General features: G+C 41.0%; 1 non-coding gene across 1 annotated transcript; it reads right to left on the reverse strand.

The window, feature by feature from the left end:
* Window positions 1-2,234: 2,234 nt before the first annotated feature.
* Window positions 2,235-2,353, reverse strand: LOC145391295 (5S ribosomal RNA). The gene has a single exon (XR_013895809.1). It is a non-coding gene; the product is annotated as a 5S ribosomal RNA (ribosomal RNA).
* Window positions 2,354-15,841: the final 13,488 nt, after the last annotated feature.

The following is a 15,841-nucleotide window of genomic DNA, read 5'->3' on the forward strand; positions in this document are numbered from 1 at the left end:
AATATTTGGTCAATCTTTCTTTCGTTCAGTGTCTTATTATGAATATAACTAAAACGACATCAAGACATCCTTAAATCTACCAAAAACAATGCCCTAAGCGAATTTTTAAAAATTCTAACCAGACCTTGAAAATGCCAAATTGACATAATTATGCCAAACCTGGGAACCCTGCCAGTGTTAACCAAAGAAATAGACACTTAGCTTATGTTTTTTCATTTGTTGATGGATGAGCACAGTCAAGTTTTTGAGCAGTATGATATGTGGAGATCATAAATGAAAGGATTTCGACAGATTTCAGGGATCCCTAGGTAGCTGCACCCACAATGACAATGCCACCTCTAATCATACGAAAATCCTTACATCCTATCAGTTTAAAATATTGTTGTTTCATGCAGAATGGATGATGAAACAGGCTCTTCTATTGTGATGACCCAGGAACACCAACAACCTCAAAAGTTCAAGGTGACCCAAACATGCCTCCTAATAAGAAAAGTAAAGCTTGTAAAGTGAATATGTACACTAAAAAATGGCGTGAAAGTTGGATGGCTGAACCTCAGTTTGCTGGATATCAGAGTCAGTTAGATCAACCAGTAGAAAAGACTGTGCTTTCTGTAAAATTTGTAACATGGACATGACATGTGGAAACTTTGAAATTACTAGACATTCACGTTCTCAAAGACACAAACACCTTAGTATCCAAATTTCACAGACAAAGACAATTGCCACTCATGTATGCTAGCAAGTGACCCTGCAGAATTATCTGCACACAAAACTGAAGTTCAGGTATGTGCATTTTTATCAGAGCACCAATTGCCCATTTCAGTTTGTGAACCCTTTCTAGACCTGTTAAAAGCAATGTTTCCTGATATGGTGTCTTAGAAGAAAGTAAAATTAAGGAAGCAATGAGTCTCAAACATATTTAGGCAAGTGTATGAAAAGCATTTTGGTAATGAACTATCTGGAATCTTACGTGAAAGGCTTTTTTTCTGTCATTATAGATGAGACGACAGACAGGAGTACCACAAAACAATTGTTTGTAATAGTACAGTATTTTGAGAAAGGGAAGCTTGAAAACACTTTTGTAGATTTGATAGAGGTTAATGATAGTTCAGCTGTAGGACTGTTCAGTTGCCTGAAAGAATGTTTCACATCAAAAGACATTCCTCTTGATATTATTGTTGGGTTTTGTTCTGACACTACCAGTGTAATGATGGGAGCCAACCATTCAGTAGCTACATTATTAACCCACCGCGTGCCAGTGCCATTTTAAAACGGTCTGACATACTGTAATTCCACAGCTAGTGCCAGTGCCGTTTTAAAATGCTCTGAAATAAAAAACTTCACTGTGACCGCATTTTTCAAGATTCGTGGGAAAAAATTGGCAGGCATGTAAGGTAACTGTTCCTCTACCATCCCCCAGACTGTCAAGGCCATACACTCACTGGCCCCCCCGCTCCCTCACGCTCACTCTGCCTCACTCTGCCTGTGTGCCTCACCCAATGCTGTACATAGTGAAGGCATTTTGTAAATATTTTCATGTAAGTGTAAGTTATAAAAATTTTCTTGTAAGTGTAAGAACTATATATAGCTTCTTGTAAGTGCCAGGACTGTACGTTATGAAGTCAGGTTGTACCTATCTTCAATTAAGTATAAGATAATGCATTCACAGTGAGAAAGACATGCAAATTGTGATAGATGCTGAAGTAATAAGTAATCAGAAAAGTGTACTGAACATTTCTATACCTTCCCAGCATAAATACCTGAGTATACCTTACACTGAAAACGGCTTTCTCTCACGTATGTGGTGAATGTGAGAGAGCGGCTTTACCTGTACATGAGTATGCAGGACTCAATAAAACTCATTTCCGAGCCTTGGTGAGCATTTTAATAGCGAAATTCGCTGTTTCCACATAAAAATCTATCATTTTAGCCAAAAAAAAAAGGTCGAAAAATGGCCAGCACTGGGGTGACCTAGAGGGCTAAAAATAGCTGGCACACGGCGGGTTAAGAGAATCTTTGCCTCATGTCATAATTGTCAAATGTTCATGCCACATGATTCATCTCTGTGCATCAAATGCATCCCTCAAACTTCCTAAATATGTTGAAGATTGATTCATTCATTCATTCATTGCCAGACGCCATGTATCCCAGACAGGGTGGCCAAGGGCTTAGAGTTAATTGTTTTTACAGGGAGGGGCACTAATCCTCCACCAACCCCACATGACACGTAGGGATGCCAACAGCATCTGGTGTTCCCAGGCGGTCACCCATCCAAGTACTAACCAGACCCAACGTTGCTTAACTTCGCTGATCGGACGGGAAGCGGTGTACTCAACGTGGTATGGCCGTAGCAATTTTGCACACTTTATTCTTAGCTCCGAGAGGCAAAATGCATTCCAGGAGTTTAAAAAATTTGTTGACATTGAACCTTATAAAATCCTGGCTCCGGGCCAAACCAGATGGTTATCTCTACAGACATGTGTGAAGAGACTGTTGGAACAATGGGATGCACAGGAGTTGTATTTTACAGTATTCGCTTTTAGTGACACAACACAGGTCAATAGCATGATTGTTACTGCCTTAAAAAACAAATTTACTCAAGCCTACCTCGAATTTCTTGACTACAACTTGGGTAAGTTTAACAGTTATAATACACCCTTCCTGACCGAGGCTCCAAATTTCTTTGCACTGAAAAATGAGACATGTAAACTCATTAGTAGCTTATGTTCTGAATTTATGGATGTGAGTCTTGTTAAGAATGCTGACATTTCATTTCTTGGTCCTGCTCAGCCAATTTTTGCAAGTGCCTTTATTCTTTCTGAGAATATATATCTAGGAGTGAGTGTGTCAGCAGTATTAAGTGATCTAAAAAAATCAGGAACAGTAACTAAAGAAGAACATTCACAATTTTATAAGTCATGTAAGTCTTTCTTGATGGAAGCTGTATTCCAGATTCAGAACAGATTTTTACTAAACGATGAAATTCACAAAGTAGTGACCTGCATAAACCCTAGTTCTGCTTCATCTCAGAATACCCCATCCTTAGCATATTTATTTGATGAATTGCCACAATTAGCAAAGTATACTAATAAAAATCTTGTGGATGAAGAATAGAGAATGCACTATTTAGATGAAAAATTTTTGTAATCAACTTCACTTCACAAAGTAGTGGAATATTGTGCTGAATAGGAAAAATGATGCAGGACTGCCATGTTATCCCAATTTAGCCATGGTCATATCCACCCTCCTCTCACTACCCTTTTCAAATGCAGCAGTTGAACGTTTTGTTTAGCCAACTAAATCTAACCAATTTTCTAAGACCCTCTCTTAAAAATGAAACATTACGTGGCCTAAAGCATTCAATATATCACATGAAACGCTTGAAAGTATCTTCTCATAACCTGAACTTCGAGGACAACATGCTAAAAACAATGAATAATGTTAAAAGTGATGCAACATGTTCAGAGACTGCAAATATCTAATAACTTTCAAGGTGTTTGAAAGATTTGTTGGTCTGTATATGATTTCAAACTACAATTATTTTCAAAACTTACCATTATTCTAAATATACTGGTGTGCTCTGATTATACCAAAACTAAATTTCTAATGGAAATGAGATAAAACATAGAGAAACTTATTTGCTTTTACTCTAGTTATTTTATTTTTCATTTCTTTAAATGCAATATATGGAATTCTTTCCATATTTCTTGCAATTTTTCTTTTTCTTATGTAAGTACTGTTTTTTTGTTTTCTTTAAATGAAAAATATGGAGTTCTTTATACATTTCCTCCAATTTGCCTTTTTGAACAAATACTGTATTTTTGTTTTCTTTAAACAAAAATATGGTTCTTTATATATTTCATCCAATTTGCCTTTCTTTTATATACATACTGTATGTCAATGTATAATGTAATATTATATTATACATATTTACTATCGAAGTTAGTGTTGCCGACTACTTAGGGTAAAACATTGGAATTTAGGGTAAAACTGACTTGACTCCAGGGAAGGATGAGCGAAGCTCATGGAAGCCCTGTGTGTGTGCGGTGGTGGTTTATAGTGTACTTTGATGGATGTGATAGTGTAAAGTACAGTGTGATTGGGTGGTGTAAGGTGTCTTGCAAGGTGGTGCGTCAGTGCTCGTACCCCTTGGGGGTGCAAGATTCAAGTCTGTTACGAGTGCAATAAGTATGTATTTTATCGTGGCTAGTCTTAAAGTAAGGAATAATGTGGGGCTGTATCATTTATAATACTGTTAACGTCTTTGGTCATAACAATGAATTTTATGTCCTGAGTGGTAATATTAATTTCGAGGAGCATGGACACATTACATTTAAGAGACATGGGTCTTAGGCAGTACTAAGTAAAGACAGGGGAAGACAGTTCTGGAGTTGCCCTGTTTCGTACACGAAGGACTTGGAGTATCGGTTAATTCTTTAATTAGAGTTGGATAGAAAAGGAGTGAGAGTTTGCAGCCAGACAGGTACTACGTGCCTGCCGAAATGGAGGGGGGATGCAAACAGGCAGTTCAGAAGTGCAATGGCCCTTCAAATAGCAACAGAAAAGAGAAGAGATGCGAAAGTGCAGGAAAGAGGCAAAGGTTAAAAGGAGCCAGTAATATGTGAAGAGTTAATGAAGCTAATGCCTTTGCCTCAGTCCTATTGAGAAAAGCTTTCTATGGGGAGTCCCACCCTCACATGAGAGATGTGCTCTATACAGAGACAAATAATACCTCTGTATAAAGTCAACAGCTGTGTGGGGGTAAAGGTGGCACAGATTCGATTTAGCACACCTAATTCATCTCTTGGAAGCAGATTTTGCAAGAGAGGTAATATGGTCTTTCCATGACAAATCTTGACAGAATAAAACCTCAGGTGTGTTCAGAGATGATGCAAAGTTGAGATGGATATTGGTAAATATTAACGACTGCTCCTGTGGAAATTTTGATGGGTTGAAAGATGTAGTAACTGAGTTTTTGCTGCAGTAAAAACAAAAAGGTTGCTTTTATCCTAATGAGAGATGAGCCAAGTATTCGTGGCCTTTTCTCTTATTTTCTCTCTGTTAAACACAATCTCCCTTCTTCTATACTTCACCTTCTCTTACTCACTAAGACAGCTGTCTGAGACGAATGTTAGCATTCTCTCCTCTCTATCCTCGTACTTTCTCTATACTCATTTCAAAGCCAAAGGTGGTTATTGAGTATAAATAAGCAACAACATACAGTACCTTGTTTTCCTGTTCCTGAACTTGAATCCTCTAATATCTCAACACCTTAGTTTCGGCAATCCTCTCATTGCCTTTGAGGTGTACTTATCCCTTACTTCTACAGACTATGAAAATTTCTCTATCTTGCGTCTAAGGTGGAGCACATTCAAGCAATTTCATCTTTTTCAGAAATCTCCTTCTGGATCAGGGGTTCCCAACCTGGGGTAAATTACCCCAAGTGGGGTAATTTGGTCTTTTGTGAAGGGTAATGGGGGAGGTAACAAAAAAAAAAAAAAAATCTAAAAATCATACCAGTTATGATAGACTTTCAGACCTATACTAAAATTCAGAGATGAATGTTTAAAGTCATGTTTATTTGGTATCAGTGTTAATAATAAAAATAAATTACTCCTTGCAATAACTCTCTTGGTTTTAGCCTAACCTTTAATTAAGTCCTACATTCAAACTAAAATCTAGGCATCAAAATGTTAAGCAGCTGAAATGCAATTGTGGAAACATAAGCAATGAGGGGTAATGAGTGAAGGGAGGTGTGGAAAATGGGGTAATGGGTAAATAAAGGTTGGGAACCCCTGTTCTAGATGATTTCATGTTCATCACCACCTTAGGCTCTCCTGCACAATCACTGGTCCACCAGGTAAAGAAACCTGCAACTGTTTTATCCTTAATTAACTAGACCAGCTTGTACAGCACCCTACCCTTACTCCTGACCGCCATGGAGAAAGTTCCAACATTCCTAACCATTTCCTAAAAACTAATCCTTCTGCATACTCTATTGATCTTCTCTCTCCCTTACTCTCCTTCGATCACAACCTTATCACTAAACCTGTTCAATCACTCCAATAAGCCTGCCGACCCTCCCAAGAAATGGCGTCTGTGGCACACAGGGACAGTTGACTTGACCGTGAGGCAATATTTCTTTGATTTTTCCCAGGAATGATTGTGCCCTCGTAGCCGAGAGTCATCTCAGTATGCCTCATTACAGAAACCATTGTCTCGGGCATGAAAGTGCTCGTATATATTCCTTTCTCTTACCCTTTGGTTAATACAAATATTGTTGATTCACTCCTGTTTTAATGCTAACCACAAGAAGCTGAAGGCTAACAAAAAGTGTAGGCACCAACCCACCCCTGAAGCTCGTTTCTACTATGTTTCTTCTTGGAATCGTTCTGAAGCCTATTCTTTGCACGCCAAGAATTTTTTCATTTATACAAAATTCTCTGAACTCTCCGACTTCATTTCTTCCTGCTCCTACTGGAAAAAATTCTAGCAACATTACTTCATCCATTTTCCATTCTTTTTCACCCTGATGATTCTGGAGCTGTTTCTTCTGCTGATAAGGCAGAATTCTTTTCCCATACATTCTCCTCCACTTCCATCTTCGATGATTCCAGTGTCTCTTCCTCTTTTGACAGACATTAAAATTTCTTCAGTTGATGTACTTTCTTCTGTAACTGGCCTCAGTAAAACATGGTGTGCAGGCCTGATGGGGTCCCTCCTGTTGTTCTCAAGAACTGTGCTTCTGCCTTACAACCAGCCTTTCTTTCATGCTGCAAGTTTGGTCTCATTCAGCCGGTATTGAATAAACGTTACTGTTCCCAGCCCTCTAATCACTGCCCAGTTGCTTTAACATCTTGTATTTCTTAACATTTTGAATCCATCCATAACAAAAACAAGTAATGCACCTTCCCTGTCAAACCTTTTTCTTTGATTACCCATCTGGGTTCTGTCAGTGATACTCCACTGGCAATCTTCTCACCTCCCTTTCAGACTCATGGACTTTGCCGAAAGTTATGCCATTCCATTTGACATCTCAAAGACTTTTCATGGAGTCTAGCATAAATTTTTAATGTACACACTGCCCTCTTACGGTTTCTACCATTCTATATGTGCTTTCGATTCTAGTTTTCATGTTGCTCGTTTTATAGTTGCTGCCGTAGACAGTCACTAATTTTCTCTTCAAACTCTCAGCTGTGTGTTCTTCAAGGTGCTGTCTTGTCACCAATCTCTGCCTTTTATTCATCAATGACCGTTTGATATGTGCATCTAACCCTATCCACTTATAAGCTGATGACTCCACCTTTCATCTTTCTAATCTGTCTCAGACATCTGGTTGGTATGCTTGTAATCTTGTTTTTAATGCACCCAAAACTCAATAGCCGCATCTTTTGACCAACCATAATCTTCCACAGGAGTATCCATTACAATTTAACAATATCAAACTGAATCCGGCATCATCTTCAAATACATTTGGGGTTTCATTCTCTTGAGATTTATCATGGAATGATCATATTACCTATCTTGCAAAATCTGCTTCTTAGACATCAGTTGTACTAACCTAAGCTACCCTAACCTCCATGCCTTCTCAACCTCTGCAAAGCTGTTGGCTTCATACAGATGTTTTATGTTGCGCCGTGTAGAAAACCCTCATGCATGGGGGAGGCCCCCACCCACAGCTCTTCCCAACAGCATGGAGTTTTCCATCTCGTTAATTCTCCTCCTCGAACTGACTATCATCATCCTCTGCCTCTTTGCCCTGTTGCTGCACCTTTATCTCTTTTCTATCGCTACCTCATTGGCCACTGTTGTTCTGATCGGTATGCTTCCATCCTTCCTCCATTACGGCGGGTGCAACGCATTCATCTGGCACTAAATGCTCACCCTTTTTCTCTCTAAACCTGCAATGCAAGAGTTAACAGATACTCCCAGTCCATCATGTATGAATAGGTCAGATCTGGAACTGTCTCCCTCTGTCTCTGTTTGCTTCAGTCTATAGTCTCCAGCCTTTTAAACATAATATGTCCAGGTATCTCGAAATTAGCAGATCTTGAATCTGGCTGTCTTTTATTTTATTTTCTTGGGGGGTACAATATTACGGGCTTCCAGCCTTTGGTTCCATCTACCTTGCACAATACATTCACACACACACACACACACACACACACACACACACACACACACACACACACACACACACACAATCACACAAGAACATTAACCGGTACCTTCTGGCCTTCATGTCTGTGAAATACCTGCCATGGAAACCGAGGGCACCACAACACCCCCAGGAGGCAACTGTGGAGGAGTTTGTAGGGCACATGCACAGTTCGTGCGATATAGGCTCATGTCCTATATGGCCCAGCGCCCGTATTCAACGGAGACCGCCCAGCACAGACATCTCAGTTTGGGTGCATTACCCTCCGGTTGAGCCAACCCTTGCCAGGATCGGGGTGGAGCTGAAAACCCAGCTCCTGGCAGCACCCCAGTGACGGCCTGTAGCCGTACATATCAAGAGATGGCCTGTAGCCGCTCAAATACAGCGACGGCCTGTAGCCACTCAAATACAACGATGGCCTGTAGCCGCACAATACAGTGACGGCCTGTAGCTGCACCTATAAAGAGACAGCCTGCAGCCATACTTGGGGAGAGAACAGTACGCCCCCTCTCCTTCTGCAGTAGCCTCGAGGAGCACAACACTGGTGATGGCCTGTAGCCGCACCAGTAGTCAGGAGACGGCTTGTAGCTGCTCCTCGCCTACATTTTGCTCCTCATACAGGACACCGGCGAAGGGCTGTAGCCTTACCTGTGGACAAGTGATGGCCAGCAGCTGCACTTCATCCACGGTGCTGTCAGGAAGTTGGGCCCCGGTGACAGCCAGTAGCTGCACCAACAGGAAAGGGACGGCCTGTAGCCGCGCCAGGGAGAGACACCTCAAAAGTCTCTCACCCCCTGTGACTTCACAACGTGAGGGCAATCCTTGGTCAGCCCATCTATCCTGTGGCAGAGTGAGTAATGCCTCTATCTCTCCAACCCGAGGCAGCCCAAAGAAGGGGAACTTCAGCCTAGAGGACTGGTGGTGTGGCTCCGTGTTACTGACGGGGATTTACACCCTCCAGCCAGTGCCAGAGAGAGAGCAGACCCTGACGGACTCATGCCGAAGGCGACACTGCAGTCCGACCCTGACAGCGGTGCAATGGGAGAGAGACCGCAGGCAACGAACCCTTGACGTTGCCCCCAGTACCCCAGGGCGTGACCCTCCCAGTCCCAGGTGATGGCGACCACCTTTCCCAACGCGGCACAGACAGGAGCACCAGTAGGAGTTGTTTGGCTCCAGTCCAAGGTGCCATACTCCCATACCTAGCCCCACCAACGAGGGGCCCTTTACTACGTCCGACCCCAGTCCACCACGGACGACAACATCTCTGCGAGTGGTTCCGTGGCCAATGGAGAAAGAGACACCAGAGGAGATCCCACCAACACCTGGCTGACACCTGTGAGTCACCAGGCCACCTCTGCCCGACCTGAGCCCTCGACGTCGACGATCCCCTACCAAACAGTGACTGTAATATAAAAACTGAACATAGTGCCGAGTAGTGAACAGCGGAAATAGTGAGTGGCAAAGACTGTGTTCCTCTCATAAATACACCGTTCATGTACACCTGTTTATTCATAATATCAGAAACATTACTCCACCGTTACCAAGTGTAAAGCGGGACACTGACGCCTACCCTGTGAAATACATGCAGCCCTATACTAAAACTGTGTATAACCTTCAGCCAAGTATTTACAGTGTCTGTCCTATATCCTCACGACTGTAAGTATCCTGTGAGATACACCTAATACACCTTCCAGTCTGAGTCCTGTCTAACACTCCTTGGCATTGTATAGAGTACTGTGTGACTTGTTTGTATTGTAAGGAAGGAACTAGTAATATATGTGTAAGGTAGTTGTCCAGAGTTTTTATACCCTGTTCCTCTTCTGGTGTATTTAGCTCCGGTTTAGAAAAACAACCTGGCTATATAATAGGCGTTCCTAGGACGGGAAGCCGCCCTAAAAACACCTAGCATAACAGTTTGCAAGTCGTTGACTTTTGAACTGTGTTCGTCATTTTGTAGTACTTTCTGTCTTTAACCAAACTTTCATACTAATCGTTTTTTAGCAAAAAGAAATTAATGTGGAACTTGATTACTTATTTTTACACAGCAGATTAACATTTTTGTGGGCATCAAACCTTTGGCCTGGCTTCTTTGCATATAGCGTACGCACTCACTATCTCTCTCTCTCTCTCTCTCTCTCTCTCTCTCTCTCTCTCTCTCACACACACACACACACACACACACACACACACACACACACAAACAAGGACACAAACCTCTATAGCGCCCACACAGATATACAAAAACATCTACATTCACTGTCAGATACACAAAACAAGCACATATTCTTACAAATACATGCAGTGTCCTCACACATATACATATCCACACACACTAGCACATATACTGTACATTCAGTTCCTTTTAAACACACACACACACACACACACACACACACACACACACACACACACACACACACACACACACACACACACACACATATAAATATATGTGGAGGTGTAGGAGGACTACTGGGCCTTGGGATAGGCTACTGCCCCCAAGATATAGGCCCTGAAGCCTTTGCCCAGAGTCGGACACATAAAAAAAAAAAAAAAAAAATATATATATATATATATATATATATATATGTGTGTGTGTGTGTGTGTGTGTGGAGCCTCTGTGGTACAGTGGTAGAGTGTGCGTTTCGTACACGGAAGAACCAGAGTTCGTGTCCTGCCAGGGTAATAAACTTTGGGAGTGTTCACCCGGTCACGTACTGCATTGGCGGACACAAGGGGTGCTGTGGTTGAACCAGTGTCGCTTACTATACAGTATGCTTGCACCCAGTTGGCTTGCACGGGCCTATTACACTTGGCTCACCGACTACAGACACATCCAAAGCCACTCCAACACTGCAATTATACTTACAAAAACTTCTCACCCTACATACAATCTCTGCATACTCAAACAACTGCTGATGATATATATATATATATATATATATATATATATATATATATATATATATATATATATATATATATATATTGTCACATCTTATGCCATTTAATCACTGTAAACTCTTGAATGTTCAGAAAAAAATTCTCAAATACTGTACTCCTGTATATATATTGTTCTATTGTTACCGGACGAATTATATAATTATATATTTTCAGAGATATATCTTAAGTATAGTAATGGTAGGTTTATTTGTGTTGTCGTTTCATACTTGCTCACCTAGGGAAAGGGTTTCTGATTGCTAATATTTTACGTGGAACCATTTTGGCGGGCTAAGAGTTCAGTCTCAGTGTGGGGGTCTTGAGTGGTGCATCACGGAGGTGGTCCGACTCTTCCAGGCTACGTCCGGTTCAGGCTAAGTGTTAAACATATTGTATCTATGCATTTTATTTCTTTGTTTTGGAAGGTTCTCGCTCCTTTACTGTGTTTACTTTCATAAAGTGACGGCCACCGTACTAGAGTATTCTTTTGGTTTGTGGGTGTAATATCCTTAAGTTCATTTATTGTTAATTGTTAAGAAGTTATATTGTATTTATTAAGATTATTAATATTGTATAAGTGAGTCATTCTTGGTTTCCTTGCCTTCCCTATATTTTAAATTTATGTACTGATAATACCCTTACTTTGTAATATAATACAATTTGACGACATGCAAGTGATGGTACGCACCACCGATTGACATGCTTATGGTATACGGGTGAAAAGAATCACTAACGTTATGGAAGAGTTGCCTAATGTATTGCTTAGGCCTTGGTATGCGATCTGAGTACTTCTGTACGTAACAAGGGTGATTAAATTGGGGGCCCGTCAGGGATTTGAACCCGGGACCTACTGCATACTGAATTAGTTTCTGGAGATGTCATCACTGGAGTCAGAGATGACCCACTTCCTGTAAAGGGAGTTCAGTTTCTATTAGGAAACGACCTGGGTGGTTCCTTAGTCGTCCCTCAGCCAGTTGTGTCTCCAATTCCCACTGAAGAGAATTCTACATTGGTCATTGATAAGATAGATCCAGTGTTGTTTCCGAGCTGTGCAGTGACTAGAGCTCAAGCTAGTAAAGAGAGATGGCTGGGACCACTCCTGAGTCTAGTTTGATTGACACAAATAGAGTAGGGACAGTGCAGACTTCTTCTGATATGATTGTCAGAGAATAACGATTCAAAGACTGAAAATAGTTCTGGACTGCAGAATATAGAGAATTTATTAGAGACAAAGAATAGCGATGCTTACAATTACTCAAACATTTCGGTGACTGTAGATGCTTTGATTAAGGCCCAGCAAGATGACGATACACTTGTAACAGCAAGAGAAAAGGCTGTAGAAGAACCTGATTTGTGCAAAGGTACTGGGTATTTTTACATGAATGGACTACTACTGAGAAAATACAGACAAAGACCGTAGGAGCTGACCAAGAATGGGCGCAGGTAATACAGATAGTAATTCCAAGAGTTTACCAAGAGATGATAGTTGAATTGGCACATAACAAACAGTCCGGACACCTTGGCATTATCAAGACCAGTGACAAAATATTAAGACATTTTTATTGGCCTCGACTTGGGCAGGATGTTTCCCGATTTATTAGATCATATCATACTTGTCAAGTGGCGGGAAAGCCCAATCAGAAGATACCGCCTGCTCCCCTTCAACCCATCCCTGTCCTCGGAGAACCATTTTCGAGAGTTATCATTGATTGTGTAGGCCCCTTTCCACAAAAAAACAAAATAAAGGAAACCAATATTTGTTAACAATAATGTGTGCTTCTACCAGATTTCCTGAGGTTATGCCTCTTAAATCTATAACATCAAAAGTGATTGTCAAGACTTTAATTATCATATTTTCACAGTATGGAATACCTCAAATTGTACAGTCTGACAAGGGCACAAATTTCACCTCTAGACTATTTCGTGAGGTTATGAGAGAATTAGGTGTCACACAGTATTTGTTCTCGGCCTATCACCCTGAATCCCAAGGAGCTCTGGAAAGGTTTCATCAGACTCTAAAATCATTGATCCGCGTTTCTGTTTAGAGAACCCTTCAGATTGGGATGATAGTTTGGATTTACTATTGTTTTCCATTAGAGACAGTAAGAATGAAGCCTTGGGTTTTAGCCCCAATGAGTTGTTATTTGGTAGAGAAGTTAGGGGACTTCTCAAGGTTTTAAAAGATACTTGGATTCATGAACAGGAGATCATTCCTTCTAAAATACATTATGTCAATGACTTTAGAGAAAAAATAAGGAAGCTAAATTCCTTTGCTCAAAATCACGTGTTAAAGTATCAAGAGAAAATGAAACAAAATCATGATGAGAAATCCAAGGAGAGACTTTTCAGAGTAGGAGACCTTGTTTTGGTATACTTGCCCAATCAAAGAAATTCCTTACAAAACAAATTGTGGTCCTTATCAAATTAAGGAGAAGTTAAATGAAGTTAACTATGTAATATCCACTCCTGACAGAAGAAAGTCATTCACGTCAACTTAATTATACCCTACCATTCCAAGGTTACTGAGCCCCATCCTGTGGAGGGACACCTAGGTGATGAACCAACTGTTGTATTAAGTACAGCCACCCCAGTAAAGCTTGAGACTCCTACCAATGAATATGTAGACGTTCCAATATACACTATTGTAGAATTAAACAATTCACATATATTAGGCACCATGGGGGATAAGCTGAATTATCTCCCTACTGACCAGAGGGAAGACATCATGTACTTGCTTAACAAATATCCCTCTATCTGCAGTGATCGACCTGGTGTTTGTAAATTGGTGGAACATGATATCGTCCTGGAACCTGATGCACGTCCAGTAAAGCAGGCGAGCTACAGAGTCAGCCCACACAAGCGACTACGAATGAAAGAAGCAGTGCAGTATCTTTTAGATAATGATCTTGCAGAACCCAGTGACTCGCCTTGGTCATCGCCCTGCATATTGGTTTCAAAGACAGATGGAACAGACAGGTTTTGCACAGATTACCGTCTTGTCAACAAATTAACAGTGACGGAAGCTTTCCTCCTACCTCGACTAGACGATATTCTGGATACCACGGGCAGTGCAAGATATGTGACCAAAATTGATTTGTTGAAGGGTTATTATCAGATCCCTTTAACACAACGGGCTAAGAAAATTTCTGCGTTCGTTACTCCAGATGGACTCTACCACTACAAGTTCATGCCATTTGGACTCAAGAATGCACCAGCCACCTTCCAGCGATTAATTAACCAAGTGATCCAGGGCTTGGAAGGAGTTCAGGCTTACTTGGATGACCTCGTTGTTATGGCCGACACCTGGAATGACCACATCCTACGATTGGGGCATCTCTTCCACGGGCTTGCAGAATCAGGACTTGTTATCAACCTCGTGAAGAGCGAATTTGCCACTGCAACAGTCAGCTACTGGGACACATCATCGGGCAAGGGCGACATACACCTAGGACTGCAAAGGTGGAAAGCATTCTCCAGTATCCTGTACTGGGCAGCCGTAAGGCCTTGTGACGATTTCTCGGCATGGCAGGATTTTATCGGCGCTTTTGTAAGAACTTTGCGACAGTGGCAGCACCCTTGACGTATCTCCTTAGCCCCCTCCCCCCAAAAAAAAAATGGACTGATGCGGCTCGAACCTCATTCAACAACCTCAAAATACTACTGTCAACAACACCAGTGCTTCAGACTGCCGACTTCTTGAAGCCATTCACACTCCAGGTGGATGCTTGTGACATAGGAGCAGGAGCTGTGCTTCTCCAACAAAGCCCCACTACACACCTCTTGCATCCTATCAGCTACTACTCGGCTAAGTTCCAGAAACATCAATTAAATTATTCAACAATAGAAAAAGTGTCTTGCATTATTACTAGCTTTGGACAAATTCAAATTCTTCCTCAGTGATTCTCCCCATCCTATCAAAATGCATACTGATCATAATCCATTAACTTTCCTCAACCGTATGAGAAATCACGACCAACGTCAGATGCTTTGGGCCCTTGCTCTTCAGCCATAAAACCTTAAGATTGAACATATAAAAGGAAAAGATAACATCATTGCAGATACTTTGTCTCGATCTGTTGTGTAATAGGGAATGTTTGAACACATGAATGAACAGTTGCTTTGTTGTCTTAATGAAAATTTACTAGAGCAGTGTTCCAGTATTATTAATCTCCTCGGACCTTTCTTTTCATAATGTCCGAGGTTGTAAAGGAGGGGAATGTCACATATTATACCATTTAATCACTGTAAACTCTTGAATGTTCAGAAAAAAATTCTCAAATACTGTACTCCTGTATATATATTGTTCTATTGTTACCGGACGAATTATATAATTATATATTTTCAGAGATATATCTTAAGTATAGTAATGGTAGGTTTATTTGTGTTGTCGTTTCATACTTGCTCACCTAGGGAAAGGGTTTCTGATTGCTAATATTTTACGTGGAACCATTTTGGCTGGCGAAGAGTTCAGTCTCAGTGTGGGGGTCTTGAGTGGTGCATCACGGAGGTGGTCCGACTCTCCCAGGCTACGTCCGGTTCAGGCTAAGTGTTAAACATATTGTATCTATGCATTTTATTTCTTTGTTTTGGAAGGTTCTCGCTCCTTTACTGTGTTTACTTTCATAAAGTGACGGCCACCGTACTAGAGTATTCTTTTGGTTTGTGGGTGTAATATCCTTAAGTTCATTTATTGTTAATTGTTAAGAAGTTATATTGTATTTATTAAGATTATTAATACTG

This window comes from Coenobita brevimanus, chromosome 17, assembly GCF_032717465.1.
Source record: "Coenobita brevimanus isolate Jiangsu-jjx chromosome 17, ASM3271746v2, whole genome shotgun sequence".
In the NCBI taxonomy this organism is placed as follows: domain Eukaryota; kingdom Metazoa; phylum Arthropoda; class Malacostraca; order Decapoda; family Coenobitidae; genus Coenobita; species Coenobita brevimanus.